The sequence below is a fragment of the Gambusia affinis genome, linkage group LG04 (genome assembly GCF_019740435.1).
Source record: "Gambusia affinis linkage group LG04, SWU_Gaff_1.0, whole genome shotgun sequence".
Lineage (NCBI taxonomy): Eukaryota > Metazoa > Chordata > Actinopteri > Cyprinodontiformes > Poeciliidae > Gambusia > Gambusia affinis.
In genome coordinates, this window is record NC_057871.1 from 15,713,482 (window position 1) to 15,725,938 (window position 12,457).

General features: G+C 35.6%; 1 long non-coding RNA gene across 1 annotated transcript; it reads left to right on the forward strand.

Annotated features, from left to right (window-relative positions):
• Positions 1–1,953: 1,953 nt before the first annotated feature.
• LOC122829024 lies at positions 1,954–6,783 on the forward strand. Its single transcript, XR_006370315.1, has 2 exons — positions 1,954–2,204; positions 3,326–6,783. It is a non-coding gene; the product is annotated as an uncharacterized LOC122829024 (long non-coding RNA).
• Positions 6,784–12,457: the final 5,674 nt, after the last annotated feature.

Genomic DNA, 12,457 nt, shown 5'->3' on the forward strand with positions numbered 1-12,457 from the left:
TTTGAGATATAGAGTGGGTTTTTTTTTTCTATTTTTTCTGGAGGTATTAAATGTTCTCATGAATAATAAAATCACTTAATTTTCACCACACCAGAGGTTCGGCTTTCTTTTTTGTTGATGTTGAAGTCTCACAGCATGAAATCAGACATTTACAATCAGTTCTGTTTCTCAGACTCGGGGTATTTGAGCTGCTCCTTTGATGACGGTCTTTGCGGTTGGATCAGCGACAAAGACGGAGACCTGCACTGGGAGACGACGCCTGATCCAACAGGTAATTGAAGAGTGGCGTCAAGCCTACAAAGTTCCCCAACTTAAGGACTAAAGTTTGTTTATAATTTGTTTATACATGAATTTTAGAAAGGCTTGGCATGCATACACATGTAGGTATAGAAAGAAAATCTGTTTAGTCCTGCTTAATTACAGGTCAAGATGAGAACGACTTAAGGGAAGTAATTTGTCCTCTGAAGATTAATGCTTTGTTCCGCAAAGAAATTTAGATGATAATTGGATTTCATGGTGTATCACTGAAGCCTTAGGCTTTATCAAATATAAATATAAAATTAGACAAGGAAAGACATGGTAAATTATGTTGAGAGGACACAACAAGTCTAAAAAGCACATTATCTCTTCTAGGTCTCTCTTAAGAATCTACAGCTTGTTTGTACAGTTAAAGAAGCTAACTGGGTGTTTTCACCAAATTATATATCATACTAGATAAGTGCTGACCTTAAGTAAATAAGATGCAACATTTCAGTGAGTACCAGCTTGTTGATGTAGAATTAAAATACTTCAGGGCCTTTTCCCTTCTGTTTACACAATGTCTCTACTATAAATGCTATTTTCTTGATGTTGTCAAGAATGAAGGAGTATTTTTTATCTGCCTCCTTCCTTTTGACCCCCAAAGGCAAACATCACTCTCAGCTGAATACTTTTGACATGGTTGAACTTATAACTTATACAGAAAGCTTCAACAGATACTTACTACAACTTCAGAAATTAACAATAGCCGTAAAGTGGCTCTGCCAGAGAAGCAAAGTACACATACATCAGCATTTATCAGCTTTAACCCAGAAGCACTTTAAATTTAAATTGCTCTGATGCATACATTAATAAAATGAATCTCTAATTGGCCTGGCAACTGAATAGATCAGTTTCAGATCAAAGTGTGAAATTATTTTGTGGAGTTTTTGTTTGCAAAAACAGCTGACTCAAAAGATAAAAAAGTATTCTAAATAATTCAAAGGTAAATGTTAAATGAAAAGCAAAAAGTTGTGGAATAGTCCAAGTTGAACAACATAACACTCACAGTACAGAGAATTATTTTTACATTGAGCTGCATAAAACAGGAATTATAATTTTTCTAAAATATGCAAACTGTCTGACTCAACAAACAGCTGGAGACCTTAAGAAATTCTCATCTTGCTTCTGCAGATTTGTTACCGTTTTCATGTATGACTCTGTTTCAGGGATTTAGGTCATGGCATGTTTCTGCTTTTTGATTTTACTCTTTGATTATTCATTCTGTAACATATTTCTTTACCTCAGACAGAAGAACTAAAGCAGATATCAGGAGTTGACTTTTGCTGGGGACTCACAATACCAATCATTTAATTAATATATTTGTGTATATGTAATAAAGTATGATCTTATTCTATTGCCATAGAACCCTAAGCTTTGGTAGCTCTTTCAATAGATGACACTACATACTTGTATTGCAACCACAATAAATAGTTTTACATTTAGAAACATTTGCTTAACTACATCTTTTTCTCCTTGTACAATTAAACCAACTTTATACTAAAACACAATTTCTAAATTATGACATGCACAATGTGTTAGATCCAATTCAACATAACCAGGTATTTTTTTTTTTAAATTCCATTGCACCTGACCATTTATGGCAGTTGGTGTTTATTTATTTGCATCATTCATTTGCTTGCACAGGCGGATGGTATCTCACGATCCCAGAAACAGGAAACAAGAGGACGGGACGAGGGGCCCGGCTAGTACTTCCTCTCACCCCGCCATGGAATGATGGCAATTTGTGCCTGTCATTCCGGCACAAGCTGGCAGGCCACCATGTGGGAATGCTTCAAGTGTTTGTGAAAAAGGGAAAGCAGTACAGTCCTGCAGTGTGGGGCCGAACGGGGGGCAATGGCTGGAGGCACACCCAGATCACTTTATGGGGTACAGGCCTGGAAAGTGTAAGTAAAATTATACAAATTTCCAATCAAAAATCTAGTTTGGAAGAGAAATCATCATTCTTTTTACAGATGTTCTTCTAAATTGTGTTTGAGAAATATGTTTTTAGAAATATACCTAAAAAAAAAGACATGAAAAAAATAAAGGCAACATGGCAAGCGGGAACCAAACTTTAAGAATGATGTAGGAATGGTTACTCCAAAATCAAAGAAGGTGAGAACAGCAGCAACTTACCAATCAGAATCACACAGGTGACTTCAGCATGTCTTCTTTTTCTTTAGGATATTTTCTAAAATGTGCCCTAAGCAAGTCCAGGTGCTCTCTGATTGGTCAGAATTAATGTGACACAATGTTCAAAAGTAGTAAGAACAAAGTGTTCAGCTTATGCAGCAATGTGTCCAGTACGGTGGAGAGAGTCAGGAAAGATTTTGGGTGAAAGCAGTAATTTGGGGACATAACAGACCAGTGCCCTGTCCAGTGATTGAAAAACAATTTGTGGATAACAGTGAATAACTGCTTTTTACCAACAAATATTTAAAATAACCATTATTTTCTGTCAGCAGTCGGAAAGACATTTTAATTTCTGTTTTGGATCTCGTCAGCATTGTGTTTTAAAAAGGCGCTATTTAATGGGTAAGATGAATGAGGTTCTCTTAACAGTCTTAACTTCTGTTCGTTAGCAGAATCTGGGGCTGTAATACAAATGCCTCCACAATTCTATTCTGTGTTGTCAATGAATGAGCGACCAAGGGTTTGACATAGGAAACGTTTGAGAGGAAAACTGTTTGCTTTATAAAATAACTGGTAGTCACACCCATCACCAATGTCTGCTCTTGATCCTTACGTTCTGGAGAGACCTTTCTCTGAAGGCTCATTTCGGGTTAAAAACATGTTTTAAATTGGTCAACTGCCTTAAAAATTATCAATTGGGCTGATTGGGATTTATGCTAGACATTTTAAAGATTAATCATTTTTCATTGCTCTATAGTAGGATAAAATGTGCCCTTTAAGTTTAGCATATAGCAAGATAGGTAGTGTAAAAGCTTTAATGACCTCTTTTATCAATAATCCGAGCATGATGACCTTTTCATTGTAGAAATACCTGTTTCCTGCTGTTCAACAGGTCATCTTGAAGGGGGAACGTGGGAGAGGCAGAAGTGGAGAGATGGCTGTGGATGATATTACCTTGAGGAAAGGCTCCTGCACAGAGGAGCACAATCTAAGGAGACTCTGACTGAAAAAATGGTGAAGGGCAGACAAAAAGCACAACGAGAGGAAAAATCATCCTAAAGAGAAGAGACTCTGCTGTGACACCTCCTTATTCTGCTCTGATCCTTACTTTGTCCTTCTCACCCCCCAGCCCTACTGTGAGTGGTATCAAAAGTTATGCATACAGTTTAGTGTTACAGGAGGTTTTTCCTATTCATCTGTCCATGAACAAGAAGACCTTAGTTCTCACGGGGATATTTTTGGCAGCACTCTCCGGTCGTCTCAGCCCACAATTTCAGTTCTCTGAACTGTGCATGTACTGATGTATTATGGAAATGTACTGCATCTCACATTGGCTCTGGCAGCCTCCAGTCACACCAGGAAGATTCATTCATTTTTCTAAGTAGAAATCTGTTCCCTTGCTTAGCATTTTTGTTTTGTCCAAATATTGTAAACACAGTCTATATGTTTTAATTCGTTTGCTTGTGAAACACACGACCACAAATGCAGTTCCTGTTTTTGATAAAGAACAATACTAGACTTGGTGCTGTTTTATTTTTAGAAGAAGTTCAATTTGCCAAAATTAGGTTTTAAAATTGGATTTTTCTAAATGGATGTAGTTCCAGAGTTCACATCGACGGTCCCTGTGTCAAACTTCAATGCAATAAAGCTGTAAATTTCCGCCAAAAATTTCAGAATTTTTTAGATTAATTTACATATTTACTTGGATAAAGACTTTGAAATGTCTTCACTTTTCAAAATAATTAACATTCTGTGTGATTAAAGACCAAATTTAAACATTAAAACTAAAGTCAGAAATTTGTTAGATATTTATTTTATTTGTCAGAAATATCTCAGAAGTTTTCTGTGATTATAAAGTCAGGAGCTGCACATCTGGATAATTTAAGTGGTAGATCTGGCTTCTTTTCTTGCATCAGAATGACATTTCCCACATTCAGACCTGATGCAGCCATGTTGACGCTTTTTTCCCTCATTGTCTTAGATGTGCATTTTGAATCACAGTTGAAGTGTTTATGTCAGGTCTAAACTCAGGAGATGTCTTTCTGAAAGAGGAAAAGAGCCTAGAACCACCCACCCTGTGCATCTCTTAAATTTACCACTTAAGCCCTAGACGACTTCCGTCACTTTTTGTCACACATGTCTGACTTTATAATCTCAATAAAGGTCTTTGTTTTCTGCACCTTTCAAATTTCTGGCTTTATAATATCAGAAAATATCTTTGTTTTGTTGTTGGAAATTTGTGCCCATTTTATGAAGAAGTGTATCCTTTGTCTTGCTATTTAAAACGTCAAGTTTTTCCTTGTAAATTTGTGAAATTGATCTTAAAATTTCAGATTTTGGTGAAGATTTACGTCTCTGCGGATAGTTTTTATTTTTCTTTTATCTACAGTACAACATGATATTTGAATGCATAACTGAGGTGTCAAATATTTATATGTGAACAGTTATAGAAATGAGACTAAAATATTATTTCTAATGTAATTAATGCAAATAAATATATGCATATTTGAGGATATTTAACTCAATGCTTTTTTCAAAACATTAAATGTGAAAATAATTAAAATTTTTACTCACCTTATGTTAAAAAAGATATAAATGTTTTAGCTTTGATGTATTTGTTTTAAGGGTGTGTTTTGCAACACACAATGAATTGACTGAGACTATAACTCATTAAAGTCAGTGAGCAGAGCTAACACTGCTATACAAAAAGGGATTAATCTACAGTTTGGTTGTGCAATTTTGCCTATTAAATGTGATGATGGACAGCAGCACAAGAAATATTAAATAATAAATAGATACTGAAATATGAAATAGGATATGATTTTCACATATTAATTGAAGTGTTAGTTATCTCTGCATTTAATTATAATGTATATTCTAAATATATTGACATATTTAAATAAAAATACATAGTTTCTTTTCTTGTATGTATTTATTGCAGTTTCCTAAAAACTGTCACATATAAATGTATTTCACAAATTGTTTATTTATTGATTAGAAGCCCTTCTGTTCCTTTATCAATTTGAAACCGATAAGTTAAAGGGACAGTTCAGTTTTTATTAAATATTTTCACCTAAGAATACGTTTTCGTAGTTTAGGCGAATGACATGTTATAAACACTTTGCATTGCTTTTGGATCATTTAGTTGTGTGTGATGTTTTAAAAGAGTTGTGCTCTGGTACCAAGTGTGGAGAGTCTTCGATGTAAAAAACTGACTGATGCAAAAGCGGTAACAATGAACAAAGAACCACTGTTAAAAATTCTCATTTTAGCTAATATAGATGTAAAAAAAAAACAACCTTTATTTGAGTTTATTGAGTTCTGAGTTGATCTTTGACTCCAATAAGTTTTCCAAACTGAGACCTCTCTGTTGTTTCCTGTAAGTGAGATACTGACTGTCCACAAGCGCTCATATGGACCAATCCCCTACAAAAACAAAAGAAAAAAAACACCCAAGAATTGTGAAATCATATTTTTGTTTATCTGAGAATACTGTTTTATATGTTATTTCAAGAACCTACTGACATGACAGTACAAATACAGTCAAGTTCAGACAAGTACAGTCAAGTACAGTCAAGTACAGGTGGGTTTTCGGTTCTCATTGATTTCTTGGAGAAATACATAATTTTATGGTTGTTGTGAATATTAAACATACCAAATATAATACCTGGAATGCACTGCACCATACTGTAAAATGTTTTGTCTACATTTAGAAATAGCTTTACAATTTAGTGATTTTGAAAGCAGACGTTATGGTTCTTCTACAGTTTGCCCCTGGAAAATCTTGCTCTACCACTTCAGCCTCCTCTTTCACCATGGAAAATCTCACTCACCTGTATGCGATTGTGGTCTAAATATTCATACCCTGTAAGAACAAGCTCAGTATTCCAAGGAAAAAAAAAAAAAAAGCCTTTGAATATTCCTGGTTTTTGACATAACTTGTTATGGTAGTTACTTCTGCATATCTTGGAAGAGCACCAGGTTTCCTCTTTTTTTTTTTTTTTTTCGTTTTGCAAAATGATTTTGTTGTTCAGTACCATCCCCATCCCTACTTTTGTCTGATGCCCCCTGCAGACGAACTACCTGAAGTGTTTCGAAAAGAAGGGGCAAAGGATTTCGGGCACTCACAATTGAACGTTTTCTTTGTATTGTGCTTTGTTATATGAGATGTATTTGTTACTGACATTGATTGATGAGCAGAATGGTATATTTGTAAATGTATTCATGTGTACATACTCTGTACAATGCCATAAGCTGGTGTGATTTATATGTTATGTAAATTCATATATGAATGTTGATTGGACTTGGTTGGTATTTCAGTATTTAATTAAAGACCCGGTGGAAGCCTTACACGTGACCCCTTTGTTTGCCGTAATAGTGAGGGAATTTATCTCATATCAATGTGCTCAGAAGCTTCATCTGATATTTTATGCTTTCAGACCTGCTTTATAATTGAATTAAAAGACAGAATTAAGTAAAGCGTATCTTTAAATGTAGAACATGGATGTTGAACTAAGCGATTAATCTTGGGGATTTTATTCAGACCTTTTGGTGCAGCTGATACATCCATTAAAAACTAGACTACTAGCTTTTCCCATGGCCATTTTAGCCAAACCCTAGTGCTAATTTAGTAAAAAGAAAATCTCAAAAATGTTCAGCTGACTACTCTGGGTGCATGAAAAGTAGAAAACAAATTACAAATTACAAATTAGATTCATACGAGGTGGGACAGAATAAAACTCATCTCAAAACTGAATCAAATCATTTTGTGATTATTGTGTTTCATCTTAATTATGTGTGCTGTGTACATATAATTGGACCATGCATCTAAAATTCACGCTGAGTCCTGCTTCTCATTAAAAGAAGGGAGCTTTTTCAGTTCTACCCCAAAACTATAAACAAGGAGGGATTAAAACTTTATCCAAAAGCAACTTTTTTCAACCATTGTTTGAAGCTTAGAATCTTATTCCTTTTTATTGACTTGCTGGTAAGACAGGTTACCCACAAGGTAACAAACATTTCACAAACAAAGAATCATACACACTCAAGTATTCAAACATTACAGAAAATCTTATTGCTTCTTAACACTAGACATTATTAGATAAATCAGGAAGACCTGAGATTTTATGATCGAATCTTTGATCTGCACCGGAGGATCAATATATAGACATCAATACATTTGTATGGCTAGACCACAAAAAGTCCCACTATGGTCTCATGGGTCGAACTTTTGCAAATCTCAGTGGCACATTTAGGAAAATGTGTGTGTCCTGGATGCAATGGGAAGTTTACAACAAACACAGAATATCAGAACTAGCTCCATCATGAAAATAAGAATATGAATTCTGAAATAAAGTACCACATCATGACTCATTTTTTATTTTTAGAAATCCAGAGAAAATGTCGAGATACTTATGCCCTTATCTGTGGGTTGTCAATGAGATTTCAGATTGAGCTCTGTCAGCCTCTGATTATTCTGTCATTGTTCATATTGGGGCCTTTTGTTCTTCTGTAACCTACACACAGAAAGTACCTTGGGTTTTAATGCAAATAAGTGTCACAATGAAAATTTCTGAAACCTTCACCTTAAGACCAATATAGTTAAAGTATTCAGAAATTTGTTGCTCATGTATTTATTTATAAAATTGACTTTGTTATATAGTTCAAAGGGCATTTTCAAAAAGCATGAATATTAATGTCAGGTTCTTTCATATAAATTGTTGATTACGTTAAACAGGAAGACAAATAGGGCACAACTAGAGTAATCTTATGTTCCTTATGTCTCTCATGTTTACTCATGCTTTAATTTTCAGTATATATTTCCCCTGCACAACTTCAGATTTGTTTAATATGATTATTTTGACATTTTATTATCTACCTATCTGGAGACAAACCACTTTTTTCCCCAAATCTTTTGTTTTGGAAAAAGCAGACCCCAACCAAGAGTCAAGCCCAGGATGTCCTTGCTTCAAGGTAGCAATGCTCACAACTGTGCTACAGTGCAGCCCTACATCAATGCTTTGTTAACTTTACATACACTCATATTCAATAAATCTGAGTATGTGTTCCTATTTGGCTTGTCAGATTAAAAGTATTTTTGTTTTTAATGAACAACCTGTGAACACGTGCTACAGATACAAGACCAGATTTCTATATCAAAATGTTTGACTTTTATTCTAATCTTAAGTGTGTTTTCATTAGATGGAAGAAAGGAATCATCATACTATAACAGCAAAAAGGCTTGAAAACATCAGTGTGTGTGAAACTAATCTAAAGTGTTTTTTGTTTTTTTGTTTTTTTACTGAAATAAATTCACTTCTTAATAATATAAAAATGTATTGAATATGGCTGTGCATAGTTATGTACCAAATAGCTTACAGCTGGTTCTGAAAATCCCTGAGAATAAAAAAATTCCCATTCTTTTAAGATCTTATAACTCAATATCAAAGTCAAGACTGAGACAGAAGATGAACTAATTATTTAATCAAATGATGAATTGTGAGACAAAGCTGTAGGCAAAGTGAGATTTATTTCTTCTTGTGTGTGAATTCTGTCAAGAGAAAACACTAGGACAGCTCAGTTTCTCCCAGGTAAAGCCTTCCTAAGACCTATCACTAAATAGCGGATGAGTGGAACAAATGTTCCAGCTCATCTTGAATCTATTAACAAAAGTTAAAAAGTTCTTCTGATTTGCTGTTTGATAAGGAGTTTACATGTGCCCCCCACAAGACGATCAGAAATCTTTGAGACCTTTTTAGTGGTACTGCTCACTCAGCCAAATATCAAGAAGACACAGAAAAAGATCAATTGTGCTTTAATGCTATTCGAATCTTAGTGCACCACAGCATTATCATTAACATTTATGACAAAGAAATGAGTCCACTCACAGTGTGCTGTTGCCTTAATGTAAAAATGTAACATTTAACCTTTACTGACATTTAAAAGGTAACGTCATCATCAGTATTTATGAGAACCTTTTAGCAAATGAATTTTGAAAAATGTCATGCTCTGCCACCAAACCACTCTCTGTGTTGGACAGAGCATACTAACAAGACAAATTGTTTCTTTTTGTGCCTGTGTGTTATTATACATCGTTACAATATTTTGTTAACCTACTCTCAATTCTAATGTTGGCACAAGAAACTATTTCACTGCTTTTTGGATTTTAAATCATTTTTATTATCTGGGGATTCTAAGCTTCAGTGGAAATAAATCATGTTTAAATGCAACAGGTTAGATGATGTTTGCTTTCAGCCTGAAAAGAGAGCAGGTTTATGTTAGTGGCACTGTTCAGATTTCTAGGTTCTGTGCAGGGAGCATCGGACCAGATGTAAGTATGCAAAGGACAACAAAGCCTATTAAATCCACCACATTACATTGCAAGCCTTGAACATTTGACTAATTTGACCTTAATGGGCAAGGTTAGAGGCTGTTTTAAGGTGTGTTTATGGAATGTTTGTAAAGTACAAACATTTACTCAGATATAGCATCAGACAAACTTTCATTTCCCATGACTTTCATGAGTCATTCTAAAATGTTTTCTTTGGTGCGCTGCTTCAAGCACTTTGCAAGGCATAGCTCTGGGTTTGTTGGCACTAAACCGTGACACTGCTTCATCTCTGTAAAGTCCTTTGTTGTGTAATGTATTAAACTCATACAACAGCTCTAAGCAAATGACTCAGTGAGAATAGTTACTTCTTATAGTCCTTTGTCAAACTTTTTTCCCATTGCTAATCTATTGGATTTCAGAAACTGAGAACACTTTACTTGACACCAATCTTGAAAATGAGCTCAGAAATAACTCAGAGAAAGCCTTGACTGACAAACATGACATTTATGGCAGGCACAACTGCTAACACGTTATCATATAGGACTCAAAATGGTCTGTGGGCAGAATGAGACTGACATTAAACACCTGCAGTTCTGCTTGTAGAGGTCAGGCAGTATAATGACCAGCTGAGTTTTGATAAGACAACTGAAATCTGGCTCTACCAGTGTAAAAGTTGCCTCAGATCCTAAAAAAAGCTCCCAAAAAATGCTCCACTCTTTTCAGAAAGTGATCCTCCATCTTGGATTTCATTTAATAACACCTGAGGGCTTTGTGAATAGACAGAACCTTTTGAAATGTTTGTGCTATATGACTGCAAAGGTGTCTAATGGTTGGCTCTCTGTTGCAAAACCATGGCTTTCTTAAGCTAAAGCTTTAAACCACTGTGTACTATCAGTTCTCCTAATAACATCTGGCACCAGTCAAAGTGAATTTGATACATATATCTGGAACGGTCATGACACCGGTGTCTTCATAACAGGTAAGGGGCCAAACTGAAAGCCTGTAAAAAGTGTTTTCTCATGATTCCATCTAACTTCTAAGTCTTTTTCTCTTATTATGAAATTCAGCTATTTTAGAAATAAAGCCTAGGCATAAATTCAAACTGGAAGACTCTTTAGCCCCACCTGCATCATCCGATCGGCGCGTCCCGCTCTTCATCGACGACCTATCAACACTGGACCAAGCCACCTCACGGCCAATCACCGACTAAGCGCCAGTTGAAAAGGACTTCCATCCATGACATCTTCCGCTTTCCAGCTGCACTCAACCCACCTCCGCCCCTTCTCCACCTCCACTCTCCTGGCTCTCCAGGCACGCATCCTTCACCGACCTCCTCCTCCAGAGTCGGATCCCGGGGGATGACATTCCTAACCAGCATCGGGAATGCTCATCCGAGCTTATTGCAATTCACAGCTCGATGTCCTCAGCCGGGGCCCGAGTGTCACAGAACTTTAATTCATGTACGTCAATAAACCTTTTTAATTGCTGTCTATCTCCGTCTGAGTCTCTCCAGATTGAATTGAGTAGTGGATAGTCATAACTGTTAAAACTAATTGTTGGTTGTGCCAGACATTGAATGCTAATGCGTAATTCTATCTCAAAACAGTGTTAGTATTCTGATTGATCAGAGTTACCCTGTGGAACTCAAAATTGTTTTTTTGAAACCCTAACAAAACGTTTTAAAAATAATTTGGTGACATAAATTATTTTCAGTCAGGGGTTAGAATTGTGAGGTGAACTGATTTGAGCTGCCAGGTCTTCATCATATTGGTCTTTCACTTTCACCTGATCTGATTGTTGTCCATAATTTACGGACAGTGGTTCAGAAGGATTTTGTCACCCAAACCACTCAGCGTCTGAATCCTTCCAACTTTACACTAATAAAAACACCGCAACATCATCAAACACAACAACTTAAATATATATCACTGTTATAGTTTATTTTTTTTTTGTAATACGTGTTCCATTATAAAACTAAATCAACTGCATTTACACAATTTATTTTTACAAAAGCACCAATCATTACACAGTTACTGCATTTTCTTTAATATAGCATCTGTCCTCTTGCTGATAGATAAGGGATAAAGGATGAAATATCATTTAAGCTGTGTGCAAAAGTCTGTTTGTTATCCTTTCACTTTGTCTAAAATGTTTTCCTCTACTCATTCAGGCTTCTTGAGCTGTTCCTTTGATGGCAGCCTTTGTGGTTGGATCAGGAACAAAGATGGAGACCTGGGAGACGATGCCTGATCCAAAAGGTAATCGAGGAGCAAAGTAACCCCCTTTGACATCCATGCTTTCTTTAGAAGTCAACATTTGAAGTGCTTTGTTCTTATATTGGGGTATACACAAACACACGGTTTAAAAGAAAATCAGTTTTGTTCTGTTTAATTACCGGTCAAACTAAACATCAGTCCAGGGAAGTAATTTGTCCTTTGCAGATCAGTGTGTTTTGCTTTACAAAGAAATTCAAATGTGAAGTGGATTACATGGCCTATCACTGAAGCCAGAGGCTTCATTAACTGAGACTCTGACTTAGTTTTTCTTTGAGTTTAGACAAGAAAATAATATGCTAAAATATGCTGACAGGACACTGGTGCCCTGGTCTTGTTTAAATTACCTTAGGTACATTTGGATTCTACAACAACCTTTTTCCTTTTTTGCTTTTATTTGTGTGTGTTTTCTGACTGCAGT